This window comes from Beta vulgaris, chromosome 5 (assembly GCF_026745355.1).
Source record: "Beta vulgaris subsp. vulgaris cultivar EL10 chromosome 5, EL10.2, whole genome shotgun sequence".
NCBI lineage: Eukaryota > Viridiplantae > Streptophyta > Magnoliopsida > Caryophyllales > Amaranthaceae > Beta > Beta vulgaris.
In genome coordinates this window covers 21,201,432-21,223,926 of record NC_079206.1, presented here as the reverse complement: position 1 = coordinate 21,223,926, position 22,495 = coordinate 21,201,432, and the positions used below count along the sequence as shown (strand labels likewise).

The 22,495-nt window shown below is 37.7% G+C and overlaps 1 pseudogene; it reads right to left on the bottom strand.

Annotated features, from left to right (window-relative positions):
- Window positions 1-300: 300 nt before the first annotated feature.
- Window positions 301-414, bottom strand: LOC125498036 (small nucleolar RNA R71; annotated as a pseudogene).
- Window positions 415-22,495: the final 22,081 nt, after the last annotated feature.

Sequence of the window (22,495 nt, the reverse complement as noted above, 5' to 3'; positions counted from 1 at the left end):
TAAGGATGCCCACTATCGCTGCTACGAATTTTGAGATCAAGTCTCATGTTCTTAATATGGTTCAGAATAATCAGTTTGTTGGGTTACCATCTGAAGACCCAAATCAGCACCTGGAACGATTATTACAATATTGTGCTACTCAGAAACAAGTTGGTGTTACTGCTGATGAGATGAAACTCATCTCATTTGGCTTCTCTCTGCATGACAAAGATCTATTTTGGTATAATAAGCTGCCTTCCAACATCATTACCTGGGAAGAACTATCCAAGATTTTTCTCATGAATTGGTACCCTTACCAAAATACTACAGATGTGCGATATGCCATAGTTAGTTTCACATGAGATTCTGGTGAGTCTTGTATGAAGCTTGGGAGAAGTTCAAGGATTTGCATCATCTTTGTCCTCATCATGGTTTCGACCAGTGGTATTTGTGTCAGATTTTCTACACTAGAGTTGATGTAGATAGATGACGGGTAATTGATGGAACATCTGGTGGGTTCTTCATGGATAAGGCCATTGATGAAGGGTATGGACTTCTAGAGAAACTAGCATCTAATCACGCATCTACTATTCATTCCTTTATGAAAAAGGGAGGTAAACTAGCTACTCTAACATATAAGATCGATTTCTTGAAGTTAGGTAATGACTCCTCCCACATGAGTGTTAATGCGATGGCTAGTGCTTCTAATTACAATGCTCTCACTTGTAATGTTTGTGTGATACCTAGAAACAACTCTCAAGAGTGTCCTTCGCTCCTATCTTCTAATGTACGTTGCAATTATGAGGCAGTTAATGCTTTTCAATCACAATCCATGACTTAATTCAACCCATATTCTAACACTTACAATCCAGGGTTGAGAAATCATCCAAACCATTCATATAGGAGCAATAATGCGTTGAATCCTCAACCTCAACAAGCATATGTGCCTCAAAATCAGGTTCAACAATATCAACCTCGATAACAAGCTCACCCTGGCTTCCAGCGAAATCAAGCTCCTCAACAACCTGCTCCTACTGCCGAACCCGCCATGATAGAGTTTAAGAATATGATGTTTCAGATGCAGAAAGATTTTAATGTTTTTCAAGCTGACACAAAAGCACAACTGGAAAATTTGGGTATGCATAACAAGATGTTGGTGACTCAACTAGCTCAGTTGGCTAGTTCTTCTGCTAGTAGGCCACCTTTGTCATTACCTTCACAACCAATGCAACCAAGAGATACTGCCAATGCCATCACTCTTAGGAGTATGATGGTCTGATGATGCCTAAGGATGATCCGATTGAGCCAGAAAAAAATTGCAAATGTCACTAAAAATTCCACAGCTCCTAAGGAGGCCACCAATGCAAATGCAGAGAAGTAGATAGTACCTGAAAAAGTTCTATCTCCCACTCCTATGGTCAAGGTATCGTTCCCTAATTACCTATTGAAAAATAAGGTTGATCACCAGCTCGGTAAGTTTATGGAGGTAGTGAAGAATCTTTAAGTAATTGCCTCATTTAATGAACTTATTACTCAAGTTCATGAATATGCTAAATTTTTAAAGGAAATTCTGATTATGAAGAGAGCCTTTAATGTAGTCGAAATTGTTGCCTTTATTGAAGAATGTATTGCTCTTTTGCAAAATCAATCCCATCCTAAATTGAAAGACCCGGGGAGTTTCTCTATCCTTGTAACGTTGCCACCATTTTTATTGATAAAGCCTTTTGTGGTTTAGGTGCTAGTGCCATGCCCCTTACTGTTTAGAAAAAGCTTGACATGGGAGATTTAAAATGTACCATCATTACTTTTCAAATGGCTGATCGTTCTGTTAAATGCCCCCTAGGTATCTTAGAGGACGTCCCTATAAGGGTAGGTAAATTTTTTATTCTTGTAGATTTTGTTGTGCTTGACATGGAAGAGGATACTCAAATTCCAATCATTTTAGGGAGACCATTTCTTCATACTACTGAAGCTGTCATAGATGTTGAAAATGGGAAATTGACTTTGACTGTGGGAGATGATACAATGATTTTTAGTTTGAACAATGCTTTGAAAAGTCCCATGCTAGAGGAAGCCTCTTATAGAATAGATGTCATTCATGTGCTGGTTAATGATGACATGCCTCAATCCCTTCTACGGGATCCTTTGGAGGCTTTACTTTGTTTTACATCTTCCACAAGTGATGTAGTCCCTTGAGTACTGACGTGGATGACTGAGAAGCAACTCTTACCTGTGTAGAGCTTGATAATATTACCAGTCACGATGAGGAACAGTTAGTATGTGCTACTCAACCGGTAGAGGTAAAGAAACCTGAACTGAAACCCTTCCCCCTTCTCTGAGATATGCTTTTCTGGATGAATATGAAAATTGTCTTGTGATTGTTAGTGCTTCACTGAATGATGGTAAAACATATCAACTTTTGCCTATTTTGAGAAAACATAAAAAGGCTATTGGATATAGTATTAATGATTTGAAAGGTATATGCCCTGACTTTTGCATGCATAAAATTCATCTAGAGGATAATCATCGTACTACTATACAAGGCCAACATCGTTTGAATACCAATATGCAGGAAGTGGTCAAGAAAGAGGTTGTGAAATTGCTTGCTGCTGGGATCATCTAACCCATTTCTGATTCTAAGTGGGTGAGTCCAGTTCAAGTGGTTCCTAAAAAGGGAGGTACTACTGTAGTTAAAAATGAAAAAAAATGAATTAATTGCTACAAGAGTAGTCACTGGTTGGCGTATGTGTATAGACTATAGGAAATTAAATGTTGCCACCAATAAAGACCACTTTTCCCTCCCCTTCATTGATCAGATGTTGGAAAGGCTAGCTTGTCACTCTTATTTTTATTATCTAGATGACTATTTCGGTTTCTTCCAAATACCTATCCATCCAGACGACCAGGAGAAGACCGCCTTTACATGTCCTTATGGTACCTTTGCTTATCGAAGTATGCCATTTGGACTATGCAATGCCCTCGCTACTTTCCAACGTTGTATGATGACCATCTTTTCTGAGTTTATTGAGTCCATTATGGAAGTGTTTATGGATGAGTTAAGTGTGTATGTAATTGATTTTGATGCATGTTTGATAAATTTTGGCTAAAGTGTTGAAAAGATGTGAAGATGTCAACCTTGTACTGAACAAGGAGAAGTGCCTCATTCATGGTTACTTAAGGAGTGGTACTTGGTCTTATTATCTCTGAACGAGACATCCAGGTGGATAAAGCAAAAATTCAAGTGATTATGCAATTACACCCTCATGTGAATGTTAAAGGAGTTCGAGCCTTTCTTGGTCACACAGGGTTTTATCTCCGCTTTATCAAGGACTTCTCTAAAATTGCTGAACCACTTACTCAGTTACTCCTCAAGGATACCCCGTTCATATTTACTGATGAATGTCTTGTATTTTTCAACAAGATCAAGCAAGCTTTGATTATTGCTCCTATCATTCGATCTCCAGATTGGACCCTTCCATTCAAGATTATGTGTAATGCTAGTGACGATGATGTGGGAGTTGTACTTGGTCAGAGGAAGGACAACATCCTTCATGCAATATACTATGCTAGCAAGACGCTAGATGAAGCTCAAGTTAAGTATGCCACCACGGAGAAAGAGCTTCTAATTGTGGTCTATGCACTGGACAAGTTCAGAACATATTTGTTGGGGTCTAAGGTCATTTTTATACTGAGCATGCTGCATTAAAGTACCTCCTAACCAAAAAGGAGGCAAAGCCTAAACTCATTTGGTGGATTTTGCTGCTCCAAGAATTCGACTTAGAGATCAGAGATAAAAAGGGAGCAAAAAATGTAGTGGTTAATTACTTGTCCAGATTGCAGTATGAGGATATGGAAGGGGATCTACCCATTGATGACTTTTTTCTTGATGATAAGCTACTAGCAGTCACTTTTGTCACCTCGTCATATGCATACTTTGCCAACTTATATGTGAGTGGATCTCCCCTGGAATTGAGTTACCAGCAGAGGAAGAAATTCCTCCATGAGGATAAAAAGTACTTTTGGGGCGACCCTCTACTTTATAAGCTCTATGCCGACACCATCTATAGGCGATGCATCCCAGAATGGGAGGTGCATGAAATTCTGAAGCACTCCCACTCTTTTCAATATGGAGGTCATGCTTGGCTCTCCAAAACAGTTGCTAAGGTACTTCAGCCTGGTGTTTACTAGCCTACTCTATTTCATGATGCTAGTACCTTTGTCAAGTCTTGTGATGCATGCCAACGAACAGGAAATACTTTCCGTAGACATGAGATGCCCCAAACTCCCATTTTGGAAGTTGAATTATTGCCCTCCTCCTCAGGCACTAATTTCATACTTGTTGTTATTGATTATGTGTCTAAGTGGGAAGAAGTCATTATATCACCAACTAATGACTCTAAAGTTGTCATAAAAATGTTCAAAAAGATTATCTTTCTAAGGTTTGGGTACCAAGGGTTGTCATTAGTGATGGTGGATCTCATTTTCGCAAACGAACTTTTGAGGCCATACTTAAGAAATATGGTGTCTGCCATAGGACTAGTATAGCATATCATCCTCAGACAAGTGGGGCAGGTAGAAGTGTCTAATCGTGAAATAAAGACTATCTTAGAGAAGGTGGTAGCCAAATCTAAGAAGGATTGGAGTGATAAGTTAGACGACACCTTATGGGCTTACAAAACTGCTTTTATGACCCCTATTGGCACCACACCTTACAAGATAGTCTATGGGAAAGCATGTCACCTACCTGTCAGCAAACTGGAGTATAAGGCTTTTTGGGTTGTTGAGGAGCTAAACCTTAATGCTAAATTAGCAGGAGAAAAACGCCTATTGCAGATTAATAAGCTTGATGAACTACGATTGAATGCATATGATAGTTCGCGTCTCTAGAAAGAGCGCACTAAGAGATGGCATGATAAGAAAATTTTGAGTAGGGAGTTATCTATTGGTAACAAGGTTTTATTGTACAACTCCATACTAAAACTTTTCCCTGGTAAGTTGAAGCTAGGTGGTCTGGTCCATTTTCAGTCACTAATACTAACAGTTTTGGTTCCATTGAGGTAATGAATGCAACCGGTGAGAAGTTCAAAGTTAATGGTCAACGCTTAAAACTGTACCATAGAAGAATCCATGTTGGATCTGTGGAGGAAGTATACCTTGAACCCGCATCCCCTTCTGCTTGAGGGATGAATCCTTATGGTCGTGCGGGACCTTTATAAACTAGCGTTGATCGGGAGGCAACCTGATTTCCCTTCTTTCTTTTTCTTTTCTTCTTTTCAGTTTTTTTTGTTCTACTATTTTTTTGTAGTTTGGTGAGAGAGTGAGAGGGTACTAATCATCACTTTAAATGCTGGATTGTTGTCCAATTGAAAAATGCACAAAAATCGAGGCACTCGCCTAATTGGCATGCATGTCCAACCGATCGGGAATCTCGCCGGATCCTGCCCGCAACAAGAAGCCAAACTGAAGGAAAAATTAGGAAAAAAGACGCCCGATGACATCGGGGCACTAATGCCCGATCGGGCTTGAGGCAGCGGGGTGTTTTTTAGCCGATTTTTTCTCACTTTCTCTGACACTCTCTCTCTCCTTCAAACCCTAACCCCCAAATTCTCTCAGCTTCTTCCCTAAAATTCAGCCTCCAGTACTAAAACACTCCATTCAAGCTCCTAAATCTTCACCAAATAAATTACTTCCCTCATTATCTCCTACTAATTTTTACTTGATTCTCTTCACTTTCTTTCCCTCTATCTCCCACCTCCAACTTCTTCCTCCTCCCTTCCACCATTAAAGTGAGTGAGCATAAGCTTTCTTCCCTCCTCCACCATTAGAGTGAGTGACAAATTTCCTACAATTTTGGTAATCAGACAACATGTTTTTGAGGGGGCGAAAATTTGGCATCGGGTCACAATCCCAACCACCGCCACCACCACCACCGCTCATCCTCCAAGAAGACACTTTTCCGAATGTTATCTTCACCACGGAAGAACAGCAGGAACAGTTTCAGCACTTAAAAGGGCGCCAGGTGAGTCCTACACCTTTCCTTAATATTAAAATCTTAAGCAAATTGGGTATTTCCTCCGAATTCAAGGATTTTATGAAAATAATCAGGATGGAAGCGCTTTTTTACTATGCATGTTAACACATAACCCGTACTTGTATATGAATTCTATACTAGTCTAACGGTCACTAGACCCCGAACTGGACCCGTATCATATGTGTCCTATAGACTACTTAACCAGGATTTCCGCCTAACCCTCCCAGAGTTTGCTAGAATATTTCGTGTCCTATGTCGGGGGGAGTTGGGCATCCCTTTAACTACCACCACCGCGATACCTATTATGCCATCACGGGGGATGAAAATCATGACTTCACCCTCCAACATTGTAATGCAAAATTTATCCACCAATCCATCTCCAAAATTTGGTAAGGTTCATGTCAAAAACATTGTTTGAGCGGGTAGAAGGCTAATTGACCCGGGGGGATGAGATAGGTAGATATATGTTAGTCATTTTTTGAAACTGAATCAACATCCCCTCCTGAACCATTTGTACGAATTATCTCTCAGGGATCCTAACATGACACCTAATCTTAGTCATTTTGAATCTAGCTAGGTAGTCTTCTACAGACTCTCCTAACTTTTGTTAGATTCTGGCTAAGTCATTCAGAGTCACTCCAGGTTCAGTGCATTCAAAATGATTAGTAAATTGCACTTTCATATCCTGCCATGAGTTAATAGAATTGGGTGATAAATTTGTGTACCACCAAAAAGTTGTTTCAGTTAAAGACATAGAAAACATTCTGAATTTCAAATTTTCATTGTCAGCCACCTCCTTACACCGACAATTGAACCTAACAAAATGTTCCTCGGCTGACACTCTATCATTGCCAGAGAATAAGGTAAAGTCGGGTATTTTGAATGTCTTAGGGAATGGATTAGCTCTATCAATCCATTCAGGGTAAGGCTTCTGACCTATCTGCCTATGACCCCTCCTAGAGTTATCTCCTACTAGTCTTTGGACTAGCGCCTCAACTTGTGCTGCTATGGGATCTTGATTTCTCCCTAAATGGCCTGGACTTCCATTTCTCATATTCCCCATTTTATCATACATATGATTGGGATTAGGAGTTAAAGGTTGATTATGATAACCTCCCATGGATATATCCTGGCGATGCACATAGTTAGGATTAAGTGTTTCCTGTGCCATTTGCGGCTGAAACGTGTGCCCATTAGTGGGTACCCCTGTTAGTAAGTTCCAATTGCATGAGCAAATGGAGCTTAATAAGGACCATAACCTGGGGCATTCCCATAATGAGACGTCTCAATGATAGGTGGTTAGTAAGGCATATAGGTAGGAGATGAAGGTGAACTATTATTGTCTGCAACAAAAGCACCTTGCCTCTGACCTCCATGTGATGGTCTAGGTTGGTGTGTGTTATCTCCAAACTGTCCACCACCCATAGAAAAAGAAGGTTGGTGACGTCTTGACGCCTGCTGCCAGCCTGGCTCCACGCCCACTGCCATTTTGTCACTTCTCCTAAAATTCCCATGACCATTCTCACCAAGGCTCAAAGGACTTGCCCTTGCTCAACACCCTTGAGAGGAAGTTTGTGGATCACTTGAGACCAATGGGTCTCTATTCAACATAGGAAAAATGTACCCTTGATGGGTAGGCTATTGGGAGATCTGGCATTATTCCAAGATCCCCTTGTGTCCTATTTAGTGGGACTTCTCCTAAAGCCTTGAGCAGTTTCTCATTGAGTTGGTAGTGTTTTTCAACTAATGGTTCCAGGCGAGTAACTACTTCAGTAGCAAGAGACGTTGACATTGCCGTAAAGGTTGCACTCATAGTATCATTAATATCTACGAGTATTCGATCTATTTACCTAGAGTTAATATCTCTATTCTCCTCACTTATCCTTTGAAGGATATCTGTAAAGACTCTGGCTGACTCATGAACTAGATTTCTGTAGTTATAATCAAACTGTTGCCATTGACTCTCCCTGGCCTCCAATAGTAACTGTTTCACTATTTCAGTGAACTTCCCATACAATTGGTGCACGAATGCGCGGTCAGTACTACTTGGAGATGAAATTTCCCTTTGAGGAGTATCTCCTTGTGATTCTCCTGAGACATGAGGCATTGGTCCACCTTCATCCTCATGCACCCTAGATTCTGAATGTATCAAATTATTATCTTCCATATTTTGGGAGATTGGCTCAACTCTAGGACCTTCTCTATGTCTTCGAGAACACGTACTCGGCATTTAGTTATCAATGAGGAAAATTTCACACAATTTCATTATGGATCTTTTTCCTCCCACTATGGTCGCCAAAAATCCTAGGTACAAAATCAGTTGGATGACTTTGCAAACAAGTCAATGCACACCCAATAGTTAGATATTGAATTCACATGAGTCTTAGTCCCTGGGGTTACCGGTTTTAATTAGATGAAACCTTGCTAATAACGTACTTTGTATAGCTTAGTGCAATTAAACTACAACACCTAATAAATTCAGGCGATAGGTATTAAATGAGTCGATCAGTGCAATAATTAATCTATTAATTAAAGCTGAATATTCCCACATATATCACAAACTTCTAAAAAGATTCTTTTATAACACACATAAAGATAAACCAAGCTAGACAATTAAAAGACAAACATGAAGATGAACCTCCATGAATTTCGACTAAAACTGGAGATTAAACAAACTTGTTATTCAATACATGCTCTAATTCTAGGCTAAGGGCTAACTATAACCCCGAAAGGGGGTTGGCTAATCTAGGTCAAAACTACGCTAGAGAAGAAAGTAAATTGCACGTTTGTTGTGTGTTGTGTTTGTTATTTTATTCTGATCTTCGGTATTTATACTGCATAGCTATGCGTAACTTCCTCGCTCCTTTGGAGGGAAATGATTTGCATCATTTATGATTCAAATCACAACTGTTATCTTCTGGCACCTGGCGCCATAGTGATCACATCCCATTACCCACGTTCTTGCATGCTCCATAATCAGATTAACTACCAGCCACGTCCTTGTCTATATTTTGGCGTCGTTTGACTTTCATCTCTTGACTTCCATCTCTTGACCATTCTTGAATGTTGGGCTTTCTTTTATGGGCTACTAGTTGTTGACTATTTATCATGGGGCTTCTTTGTATGATTGGGCCTTCACACTTACATAAATATCAAACATTAAACCCTTTGGGGTTTGATGCAATGTATCATAATAAATTTTAGCTAAATATAAAAATGGTAGTAACAATTAACTTAAAGGGCATAATCATAATTAACTAGTCAACTTTGAAGTGAATTTTCACTTTTTCTAATACCTTCAAGTATGTTCCGCCAAATCTTATAGTCCAGTTGTATTAGCAACTTCAGTTTATAATGTTGCATTGAACGTGTGGTTTTATTCTTAAACCTCTTTAAAGGGTAGATTAAGTAAGAAACAAAGATATATACTCTATCTCACATTCTTATCCATCTCGGATAAGTTGTCACATTATGCATACCTCATACTTATAAAAATGTAACTAGTTATTAGATCCGGGTTGTGTCTCGAGTAAGAAAAAATTTCATTTATTAATATAATACTTTATGATAATAATACTAAATACAACTGAGTCTAGTGGAGGTCTCGAGATCAAACCCTATACTACGTGATTTCTAAATTTTTTTATAGTACATGAATTACGTGAACTAGAACTCCCTAGAAAGAACGCCACGTGGCACACTTTATTATTTAGCACGTCTTTTAATATATTTGTATAGGTTACATCATAACTAATATTCACGAGCATTTTTTGTCGAATCTGCCGCCTCAAACTTGAGCATTCACAACTTATTTATTGATCTAAAGTTATCTTACATATTCTACATTAAAGAAATATATAAAATAAATGACAATCTAAAAAAGTAAGAATTAAATATAATTACAATTTTTAAGATAGTTTATTTGCCCGGACGATGCCTCGGGTCAGTTAAAATAAACAGATGTGTTATTATTTTTTATTTTATAATTTATTTTGCTACTTTTCATATTTTTTTGTCCATTAAGAAATTGAAAAATTCACGTCACGACGTGATAAATAAAAAATATTTGAAAGCTTTGAGTTTGAAAACAATACCTTAAAAGGAATTGTGGTAAGAGAATATGACATCAATATTCTCTTGTAAGTTAAAGATGTTCTCGCTCCGTTTTTCTTAATTGCTACATTTTCCTTAAATGATTGTTTCTTTTCAATTGTTATATTTTTCCTTATTTGGGATACTTGACCCACCATAAACTAATACTTTTATATTTGTTCTATTTTTCCACCCAAAAAATACTACTTTTTCACCTTTTCTCATTACTTACATTAAATGCATCAAAAATTATACTCCAAAAAGTTTGAAAGTGACAATGCATAAATTGTTGTGCATAGAACAATGTAGCAATAAAAAAACGGAGGGAATATATACTTGTTAAGTCTTTTTAGTTAACTACAATTATTACAAGACTTTATCATTTTTTATTTGAAACATTGAACAACAAAGTCATAGTGTATTGATGGTTAAGCTCTTACTTTTCATTTCAAAAGTCACGTGTTCGATACTTTGCACTTACACATTTTTTTAAAAGTGAGGAGTACACATGAACATAAAGCATTTGGATTAGAAATTGTAGAAGAGTGTCACGTGGCACATAAACTTTCTTTCGCACGCCTTTTAATATATTTGTATAGATTTCTATCTGTATAATAATTTGAGGTATTACTTGAATCCAAATACTAGTGAAATAAGTAAAACGTGTAGTCATGTTGGGCCAAAAGTCTAGAAGGACCTCCGAAGTTTCGTCTTTGAACCAAAAGAGGCAGAGCCATGGACCACAATACCACATCAGAATTGCTTGATAAGTTGATAGACTCAAGTGAAGTGGTCACATTTTGATGGAAAATTTCTATAACTGAGCTTAGCGCCACGAACCGCCACGAGGCCCACAACATAGCTAATTGGGTAATTAATCAATTCAATAATAATTAGTTTTTTATTAATTATTTTATAAATACCCTATTTTATTTTATACTGTATTGTTTTTCGTTATTTTTTTTCCAAATTTATCACCTTAAAGTTCTTGACTCACTAAACACCACCACCTAACTCATTCTTGGGCCAAGATTCTTCACCTTATATTGACTCATAAGTCATGACAAATATAACCCCCCTACACTTTCTCTCCCCGATTTCTCTTTCTTCCCTCCCTAAAGTACGATCATATTATTCTCTCAAACCTTTCTTCCATCTCAAACTTTTCTTCTATCTAAATGTCAAATTCCTTTCTTCTAAATCCAAATTTACTTTAGGCTTATACTTGTCTGCCATCTTAGACAACAATCAAATGACATTCACATATTCTAAAATTGTAAATAGGAATGAATATTGAATCCAATATCAAATGTTAGGATTATTAGCTGATTTTTAGGAAGAACATTGACACATTATGTGCCTATAAATAATGAAAAGTAATGTGAACAAAAGCAATTATTAAGCTAAAGAAGACCATACATAAGCTAATTTAGGCTCAATCTACTAAAAAATTAATTTACAAAAAAAGGCTAAAAATCAAGCAAGAATCCTAACTTACGAAATTGGATTCATAAATCTCTATTATATCTATTATATATGGAAACTTCTGAGCACTTTAGTATCCACTCTCTTTCCTAGTATATCCCTTACTAAAAAGAAAAACTACAAAACCCACCCATACATCAATTTGGAGAAAAAGAATTTAAACAATGGGTACAAACTCACAACATTAAAAGAACCAATTAACAAAAATCGCACGGTAGTTTCACTTCAACAGTTTGCTATTTTGCCATATCCCCATATTTTCCGTTAACTACGTGATGGTTTCCTACGTCCAACACTCAAACTGCCTCTTCTCCTTTCCATTATTGCAAAATATTGCTTTTACTACGTACATATATGGGTGTGCACCGGTCCAGACCGGACCGTGATAGGGTGGACCGCTATCATCGAATTTCATGGACCAGGAACCAGACCGAAATTCTCCGGTCCAGTCTGAGTCTGAATTGGAAAAATTAGGTCTTCTCCTGGTATGGACTTTATTGGACTTGTACTTTTTTGTGATTATGAATATTCATAAAAAAAAATTAAATAATCAGCTTGAAAGTGATGAAAACAAAACACACAACACAAATATAATTGTTTTTACTTACAAATTCAACACTATGTTCTACACATTGTGCATCAACATGAAAGAGAATATATAAACTATGAAGAATCTTTGTTCTCACTCAAATAAAAAAACGTTCCTAATCCACTTGTTAGAAAAAAATGAACATCACATTGACACAAAGAAAAGACCTTCAATTATTTCAAGAACCACCACCGAAATCAGAGACTCCCGGTACACATCTCTGACAACGAGGAAATCTCATGCGAGGGGGCGGGGGAAGTAAAATATATATATTGAAGAGCATAAACGTCGGCACTTTGGAAGAGGTTGGAAACTCGGAATAAGATTGAGAAAATTAACGGAGAAATTCATGTAGTCAATAGGAGATGTGTCCAATGCAGCTTAAGACACTCTCCGCCACTATAAATACTCCATGATCCGAGTCATCAAGGTACGTTAATAATCATTATTATTCTAGTACTTAAGAGCTATCGACTTTTACTCTACTAACTTTAGCATCAGAGGGGAGTTGCTCGGATCAACCCATAAGGTTAGTTTACGAGTTATGTTTAGCAGGTCCCAAACCGACTTAACTGAAGTGGAAATCTCAGTTCACCCTACAACAATTATTCCACACCATAACAATTAGCGTTAGAAGGAGGCAAGAATCATACCTTAACTGAAAAAGCCTAAGCCACATACCTGCTCACCATCCCAGTCCCAATGATTCTAAGCAGTCTGCAACAGCTAGAAAGAAACCTCTCGGTATGCCTGCGACTGAGAAGAAGAACAACATCATCATAGATGCCCCCACCGAGATTTTACACCCCGCAACTGGCAGTTGGCTCGTCCAACCCGGCTGCGAAGAAGGGCAAGGAAGCCGTTGCGGCCTCCCAACTCAATATATCTGAATTCGTCCTGCACATGCTTACTCCTGAGCAGCTTCTAAGGGGGTATTTGATTGGGGGGGTTTCAAGAAAAGGAAAGGGAATGAAGTTCCTTGTTTCCCTTTGTGAGTGTTTGGTTAGTGCTTTTTTCCAAACCCTTTACCCTTTTTTTTCCTCTTAAGATTACCCCACTTTCCCTTAGATTTGGGATTACCCCATATCCCTCTACCATACAACTATTATGGACTTATGGTTATTATTATTATTATTATTATTATTATTATTATTATTATTATTATTATTATTATTATTATTATTATTATTATTATTATTATTATTATTATTATTACTACTATTATTATTATTGTTGTTGTTTTTTTTTTTTTTTGTTATTGTTGTTGTTATTATTCTTTTTCTTCTTTTTCTTCTTCTTCTTCTTATTATTATTATTATTATTATTATTATTAAACTCCTATTTATTATTTTTATTATTATTACTAAATTTATTATTATTAATGTAGTTATTATTATAATAATTATTATTATTACATTTATTATTATTTATTATATTTATTATTTTTCTTATTATTACTTTTATTAATATTATTTATTACTATAATTATTATTACTTTTGTTATATTTTTTATTATATTTTTTTACTATTATTACTATATTTATTATTATTATTATATTTCTTAGTATTATTAATATTTATTATTATTATGATTAAATTTATTATTACAATTATTATTATTATTACTATTATTATTATATTTATTATTGTTATATTTATTATTTTTATAATATTTATTATTATATTTATTATTATTATTTATTTATTCATATAGTTATGAATTTTAATTATGTATTATTATTATTATTATTATTATTATTTATTTATATTTATATTATATTTATTATTTTATTCATAATAATATTAAAGATAGTATAAAGAATTATAGTAATAATTTTCTACTCCCTTTGATGTTCCTAACCAAACAACATTTTTAATCAAAGAGAAACTCTTTCCATTGCCCTTGTAACCCTAACCCTTTCTTATACCCTTTTCATTTGCTCTTAACGAACCAAACGCCCTCTAAGTGTTGTTGAAGTATTTGAACTGTAACACTTCATCCTTTTACACAAAAATAATAAAGAAAGTACAACAAAAATATAAAGAAAGTGAGTGATAGCTGAAATATTGCCAAGATGGATAATGTCACTATACGATACAACTAGTTATTATTATTATTATATATATATATATAAGATACCATAATAACATACTAAATAACCTCAAAATAAGTTTATCTTTTCATATCAAAACCACAAGAAATCCCAAAATACATCCAAAAACATCTAGAAAGCTCATGTGGCAAAACAACCATCCAAAATCCAACTACTTCCACCAATAAGAGTGAAAGTCTTTCTAAAAAATCCTCATAAATATCATCTACAATCATAAAAGCTTAATGCTCAACAAACCTAAACATAATCCTAACAATTAAATCATTTTCCTAAAACTACCGGGACTTTTAGCATTTTAAGAAAACTACTAATTACCTAATTAGTCGGGAGGGGGGGATGTAGCAATAAGACACTAGGCATCTTGCACTTCACTAGGGTGTTCGTCCTCCAAATTGTCTCCTTAAGCACCAAAACTTCAATTAGTAGAATGTTTAGGATGATAGAAATGACAAGACTTAAGTATAATAAGTTTAAGGTTGATGAAAGCAAGAATTCTCTCACACAAAATGCTTCCAAAATGGCGTGAATATGGGTGAGAATAATGCTGAAATTTTATGATATAAAATTAGAACTTTTCGCAAGGAAATGAAGGGTTTAAGAGAGCGTTGGGGGGTTATAAAGTACTTAAAGTATTATTTAATAGGCACCAAAAACTCTCCATCCTCCTCTCCACACTAGTTGAATTTCGGTCAGCACACCCATGCCGCGCGTGATGATCAATTCATCAATCAAGTCAGTCCAACAATGTTACAAAACCGCATCCTAAACGCCTAATAAATAAGGAAACTAATAAAACCTTTAAAATAATTAACTAACCACTTTAAATAAAATATATAAATATATATTAAACATATTCACACCCTAAACTTAGTATAATTAATCGGGATAAATTAGGAGCAAAAACATGTGGTGCTACACAAGCGATGTTAGGTCATACTCCTCCGACCGATAATGTTGGTATGTGTCCCTTGATTAGGCTACACAGTTCCGTTAGAGAAATCTGATCTTTCGCGAGTGGTCAGCAAGTGAGCAAAGCCAGTATGATCCGGATCATGAGCAATATTCAAGTACCGCTACCGAATAAATGGAGATTAGAGAAGATGATCAAGGTAATACTAAGATCCAGGAATCATCCCATTCTAAAAGGATTGGACAACCGCGCCGTTATCGCGCGCTAGTAGCACTCTAATCATCTCCCTTTTGTTACTTCTATTCTCTAAGAGTTAGTGAAGAAAATTAAGATGCCAACATGTTGTTGTACACCAACATCAACTTAGTTTGGTGCCAGGTATTCCCTTCAACTCTGTTTGGCTTCGCACATACCTGGTTCAACAGCATACAACCAACAATAGTCTATGAATTCCAGCAGCTCTCTCCCATGTTCATTACCTACTTCGGGAGCAACGAGAGGAGGGAAAAAACGATAGGGGAGTTGATGTCCATCAAACACGAACTGAGGCCATTACCATCCTCAATCTGCAGCAAGAGGTGGCCACCTTGGCACTAATGACGAGACTGAAGGAAGGAACCGTTTTCAAAAGTTACTTATGCCGTAAGAAGTTAACTAGCTTGACAGATTCCTCGACAAAGCCAATGATTTAATTCGAGGCAATGAATTCGATAAAGCAACATCTTCTAAAAGGGATGAGGGAGATAACAAAGAGAAAGAGAACGACAGAAGCAAGAAGGAAAGTAGGCATGACAACTACAATAGAAGAGAGGAGAATAACACTATGAAGAAAGTGTAGGGATTAGAAGGGGTCACAACGACGCCCACAATGTCACACAATCAAGACAACCAACCAATTATGCAATTTAACCACTCCGAATTGTCACACAACCAAATTAACAATGAAAACCAGCAACTAAATGCAGTACATAACCAACAATAACAAGAAGAAACAATAGCAAACAACACACACAATTTATACGTGGAAAACCCCTTCGATGTGAAGGATAAAAACCACGGGACCGTTTAAGGAGTCCACCCTAAACTTCTCTTATTGATAAATTGAGGGAAAAAGAACCCAAATCAGTCTACAACGGTTCATACACCCACCAACAATCACCAAGAACAATAAGAGATCAAAGTATAACAATAAAGTGAAAGAATATCACCAAAATAGCAGTTCTATCCAGAGGCAATTCCCGATGACTCGGAGTTTGAATTGACGATCCGAACGGTCAAAAGGTAGCCCCGTGTGTTCCCAACAAGCTGACAAAATTTGAGCAAAATCCAACGGTGGGATCTCCCCCGCGACCAACAAACTGGAAGTGAGCTGAAGAAACAAGCAGAACTCACTCTTGGAACTCTCAGTTTTCTTCACTCTTTTGTGTGTGGCTCTCTATCTACTGCTCATCTTTTTCCTTTCACCATATAACCTCTCCTAAAGCTTACTAAATAAGCCACATAATAAGCCCAAGTTGGACTTAAAATAAACAAGTAACATGGTATAATATTGGGCCAAATAAAAACACATATTACTAACTTGGGTTGGACCCATAACAATCCCCCCCAACCCAACACGGGGAAGACGAACACGCTTCAATCATCACTTGAAGCTCATTCCCGCAAGCTTACTACAAACTTCAAGCTTGCTTCCTGGAACCACCTTTGTCAACATGTCTGCACCATTCTTATTGGTGTGGACTTTCTTCAGCTTCATTTTCTTTTCTTCAATTACATTCCGCAACCAATGATATCGAACATCAATATGCTTGGTGCGAGCGTGATACATAGAGTTCTTACTTAAATCCATAGCACTTTGACTATCACAAAGCACTACATACTCTCCTTGCTTCAAACCCAACTCTTGAAGGAACCTTTTTAACCAAAGCATCTCCTTGCTTGCTTCCGCCATGCTATATACTCTGCCTCAGTAGTTGATAAAGCCACACACTTTTGCAACTTGGATTGCCAAGAAATGGCTCCCCCTGAAAATGTGAACACATAACCTGAGGTAGACTTTCTGTTATCAAGATCACCAGCCATGTCAGCATTTGTATAACCCTCAAGAATAGGTTTGCCACCTCCATAACACAAACAAAGTTTAGAGGTGCCACGCAAATATCTGAAGATCCACTTCACTGCATCCCAGTGAGCCTTACCCGGATTGGATAAGTATCTACTCACCAAACCAACAGAATGTGCAATATCTGGCCTAGTACACACCATAGCATACATCAAAGAACCAACAGCAGAAGATAAGGAATAGAAGACATACTTGCTTTCTCCTTCTCTGTTGTGGACAAGCTCTCTTACTTAGCTTAAAGTGAGCTGCTAATGGTGTACTAACAGGCTTGGCATGCTTCATATTGAACCTTTCAAGCACACGTTCCATATATTTTTCTTGTGATAACCACAACTTTCCAGCTTTCCTATCACGAGCAATCTCCATGCCTAAGATTTGCTTCTCAGGGCCCAAATCTTTCATGTCAAATGACCTGGACAAGTCTTTCTTCAAGTTGCTAATCATCCCTGCATCTTGTCCAACTATCAGCATATCATCCACATATAAAAGAAGGATAATGAAGTTATCACCGGGGAATTTTCTGAAATACACACAAGGGTCTGCAGAAGTTGTTTATAACCATGACTAGTCATAAACGAATCAAATTTTTATACCACTGCCTTGGTGCCTGTTTAAGCCCATAAAAGCTCTTCTTCAACTTGCAAACAAGTTTCTCTTCCCCTTTTCTTCAAAGCCTTCAGGTTGCTCCATGTAGATTTCTTCATGCAAGTCACCATGTAAGAAAGCAGTTTTCACATCAAGCTGCTCCAACTCAAGATCAAGACTTGCAGCTAACCCCAAAACAATTATGATAGAAGTCATCTTGACAACCGGAGAGAAGATCTCATCAAAATCAATGCCCTTTTTCTGGTTGCATCCTTTTACCACCAATCTGGCTTTGCGCTTCACTATCTTCTCACCATCTTTCTTGTTTTTGAAAACCCATCTGTTTCTCAAGACTTTCTTGCCCTTGGGAGGCTTCACTAGCTCATAAGTGTCATTCTTTTTCAAGGAAACTATCTCCTCCTTCATAGCATCGAGCCACTGGTTTTTCTCATCATGAGACAAGACCTCTTGATAGTTCTCTGGCTCTCCATCTTCACTAACTAGAATGAACTCTGAGCTTGGATACTTTGTTACAGGTTTACGTTCTCTAGTGGACCTTCTAACATGTGTATCCTCCACTTGAGGGGTAGGTTGCTTCTCCCTGCTCATGAACCACTTCCTCATTTGCATCTTCATCTTGGATTTCTTCATCATCAACATGATCTGGTACATCATTATCAGGTTGTACCTCACCAACATCATCATGTACATCATCTAGTACATCCTCAACATTCTCATTCTCATTTGTTGGCTGAATCACAGGAGGAGTAGAAGTAGAATCATTAGTAGTATCAAAAGACACATCTAAAGTAGAAGTGTACCTTGTACTCAGAAGATCTGCACCCTTCTCGTGCTCAAAGAATACTACATCCCTACTTCTCACTACCGTCTTCTTTTCTGGATCATAGAGTCTGAAACCATACTCTTCATCCCCATACCCAACAAATACACATGGATTTGATTTCGAATCAAGCTTTGACCTCTGTTCCTTAGGCACATGCATGTATGCCTTGCTGCCAAAGACTCTCAAATGTGAATAAGTGGGATCACGTCCCTTCCATGCTCTCTCTGGAATGTCAAGACCAAGAGGAATCGATGGAGATCGATTAATCAAATAAACGGCACATTGCACTGCTTCAGCCCAAAATGTCTTAGGAAGATCAGACATTCTAAGCATGCACCTCACCTTCTTTACAATGGTTCTGTTCATTCTCTCAGCAACTCCATTGTGTTGTAGTGTGCCGGGCTCTGTCTTCTCATGTCTAATGCCATGTTGTGAGCAATAATACTTGAACTCTTTCAAGGTATACTCACCACCGTTGTCAGATCGAAGACACTTTAACTTTCTTTCGGTCTCCCTTTCTACCATGATATGAAACTTTCTGAAAATTTCGAACACTTGGCTTTTTGTCTTCAACATATACACCCAAGTTCTTCGAGTAGCATCATCAATGAAAGTGACAAAATATCTATTGCCACCAAGAGACTCCACCTCAATAGGACCACAAACATCGGAGTGAACTAACTCCAATTTTTCTTGCCTTCTGGTAGACTTTCTAGAAAAGGAAGCTCTATGCTGCTTACCTGCCAAACAATGATCACAAGGGTCAAGAGAAACTGTTTTATCAACAGGAATAAAGGATTTACCTGCTAACAGTTTGATCCCCTTGTCACTCATATGCCCTAGCCTTCGATGCCACAAATTTGGAGAATTCTTTTCTTCAACTGCATTCACCTCACCAGAACATACACTTAAGTATGTCTTATACAAAGAACAACACAACTCGCCACGAGCAACTGTCATCGAACCCTTGGATAATTTCCACTTACCATCACCAAAGGTATGTCGGAACCCTTCTTGATCAAGGACATTTGCAGATAACAGATTAAGGCGTAAATCAGGAATATGGCGCACATTCTTCAATGTAAGCATGCACCCAACACTAGTCTTCACACGAATATCACCTAGTCCAACAATGCTAGCTGAGCTCTTGTTCCCCATCTTCACACTACCAAAATCACCAGATTGATAGTTTGTGAAATACTCCCTTTTGGGAACACAATGGTATGAAGCACCTGAATCTACAAGCCACTCCGTATCTGAACTTTATACATGATGACACTCATTAATTGCACAAATCAAAGTGACCTCATCATCACTCTTAGAGGCGGTTGCTGCAGTATTTTTATCATCTCCCTGTTTTTGTGAGTCTTGCTTCTTAGCTTGTTCTTTCTTCCAACGATAGCAAAACTTTTTGATATGGCCAGGCTTGTTGCAGTGATGACATGTCCTAATCTCTTTATCTCTAGACTTGGACCTCCCCTTTGAGTTACCACGACCTTTGGGACCCGTACTCTTGCTTCTTCCACGATTCTCAACAACAAGAGCATGTGAATTATCAACTCCCATCTCCTTTCTTCTTATCTCTTCATTAAACATACTTTCTTTAATCACATCCAAAGATAGCACACCATCCGGAGCAGAGTTACTAATAGTCACAACCAAGGTCTCCCAACTATCTGGCAAAGAACTCAACAATAATAAAGCCTGCAACTCATCATCAAGAACAATCTTCATAGTAGTCAACTTGTTAATAATATCCTGGAAGTAACTAAGATGCTCTGAAACAGACTTTCCACCTTTCAGTTTTAAATTAACAAGTCTTTTAATCAATGAAGCTTTGTTATGAGCAGTTTTCCTTTCATAAAGACCTTCCAACTTCTTCCACAAATCATAAAGGTCGGACTCTTGTGACACATGGTTGAATATGCTAATGTCAACCTATTGCCTAATAGTCCCCAAAGTCGTTCTTTTCAACTTTACCCAATCTTTTTCTTCCATTTTATCTGGTTTAGATGGTTTAAAAACACTACCATCAGAGTTGGTGATAGTTTCAATTGGGTCATACAAGTCCTTGCAATATAACAAGTCCTCCATCATAGGTCTCCAGATGGAATAATTGGTTGATGTCAATTTAACCATTGAACTACCTCCACTACCACTAGTAGACTCCATAACAATGGTCAAATTTAATATCCGGCTCTGATACCAAGTTGTAGGGATTAGAAGGGGTCACAACGACGCCCACAATGTCACACAATCAAGACAACCAACCAATTATGCAATTTAACCACTCCGAATTGTCACACAACCAAATTAACTATGAAAACCAGCAACTAAATGCAGTACAAACATAAATAACAAGAAGAAACAATAGCAAACAACACACACAATTTATACGTGGAAAACCCCTTCGATGTGAAGGATAAAAACCACGGGACCGTTTAAGGAGTCCACCCTAAACTTCTCTTATTGATAAATTGAAGGAAAAAGACCCCAAATCAGTCTACAAAGGTTCATACACCCACCAACAATCACCAAGAACAATAAGAGATCAAAGTATAACAATAAAGTGAAAGAATATCACCAAAACAGCAGTTCTGTCCAGAGGCAATTCCCGATGACTCGGAGCTTCAATTGACGATCCGAACGGTCAAAAGGTAGCCCCGTGTGTTCCCAACAAGCTGATAAAATATCAGCAAAATCCAACGGTGGGATCTCCCCCCGGCGACCAAAACACTGGAAGTGAGCTGAAGAAATACGAGCAGAACTCACTCTTGGAACTCTCTAGTTTCTTCACTCTTTTGTGTGTGGCTCTCTATCTACTGCTCATCTTTTTCCAGTCACCATATAACCCTCCTAAAGCTTACTAAATAAGCCACATAATAAGCCCAAAGTTGGACTTAAAAATAAAAAAGTAACATGGTATAATATTGGGCCAAATAAAAGGTCCCAAATAAAAACACATATTACTAACTTGGGTTGGACCCATAACAGAAAGACCGGGAGAGAAGACCTGATTGGTAACACAATTATACTCCCCTAACCGTCTCGAGGTCAAAGGTATATGAGATGTACAAGGGAGATGATGAATGGCAGCGGCCTAACAAAAAGATGTCCTACAAAGGCCGAGATGAGACAAAGTGGTGCGATTTTCAGTAGGATTACGGTCATGTCACAAATGACTACAAAGATCTGAAGGATGGTATCCAAGATTTGATATGTAGTGGGTACTTTAAGAATAACTAAGCCCAATCCGAGTAAGAGAGGCTTTCATGAGAGAATGACGGCACGAGAAGATTTATCAAGGAGAGGATAACTAAGATCCATGTCATCTCAGGAGGCCCAGTTCATGGGGGTAGCATCCTTGGGGCTAAGCCAAGTCCGAAGGAAATTCGGCATTAGGTTAACTACCACAACACTAGGAAGTGGTTGACACCACCTCAGATGTCATCTGTTTCATTCACATCAAAGGGTGCTAAGGGAATCATCTTCCCCCATGATGACCCCTTAATAGTATCTTTGAGGGTTTCGAATGCGTTGGTTCATCGCGTCCTGGTTGATGGCGTTAGCTCAACTAACATCGTGTTTTTTACAACATGTGAGAAGTTGGGTTTAGGGAGAGCATGTTTGAAGGCGATCTCATACCCAATTACCGAATACACATGAGCCTCGGTCATCCAAGAGGGTACCATCCAGCTACCGGTAAAGATAGGCAATAGAGCTTAGTCACGAGATCTCTAGGTC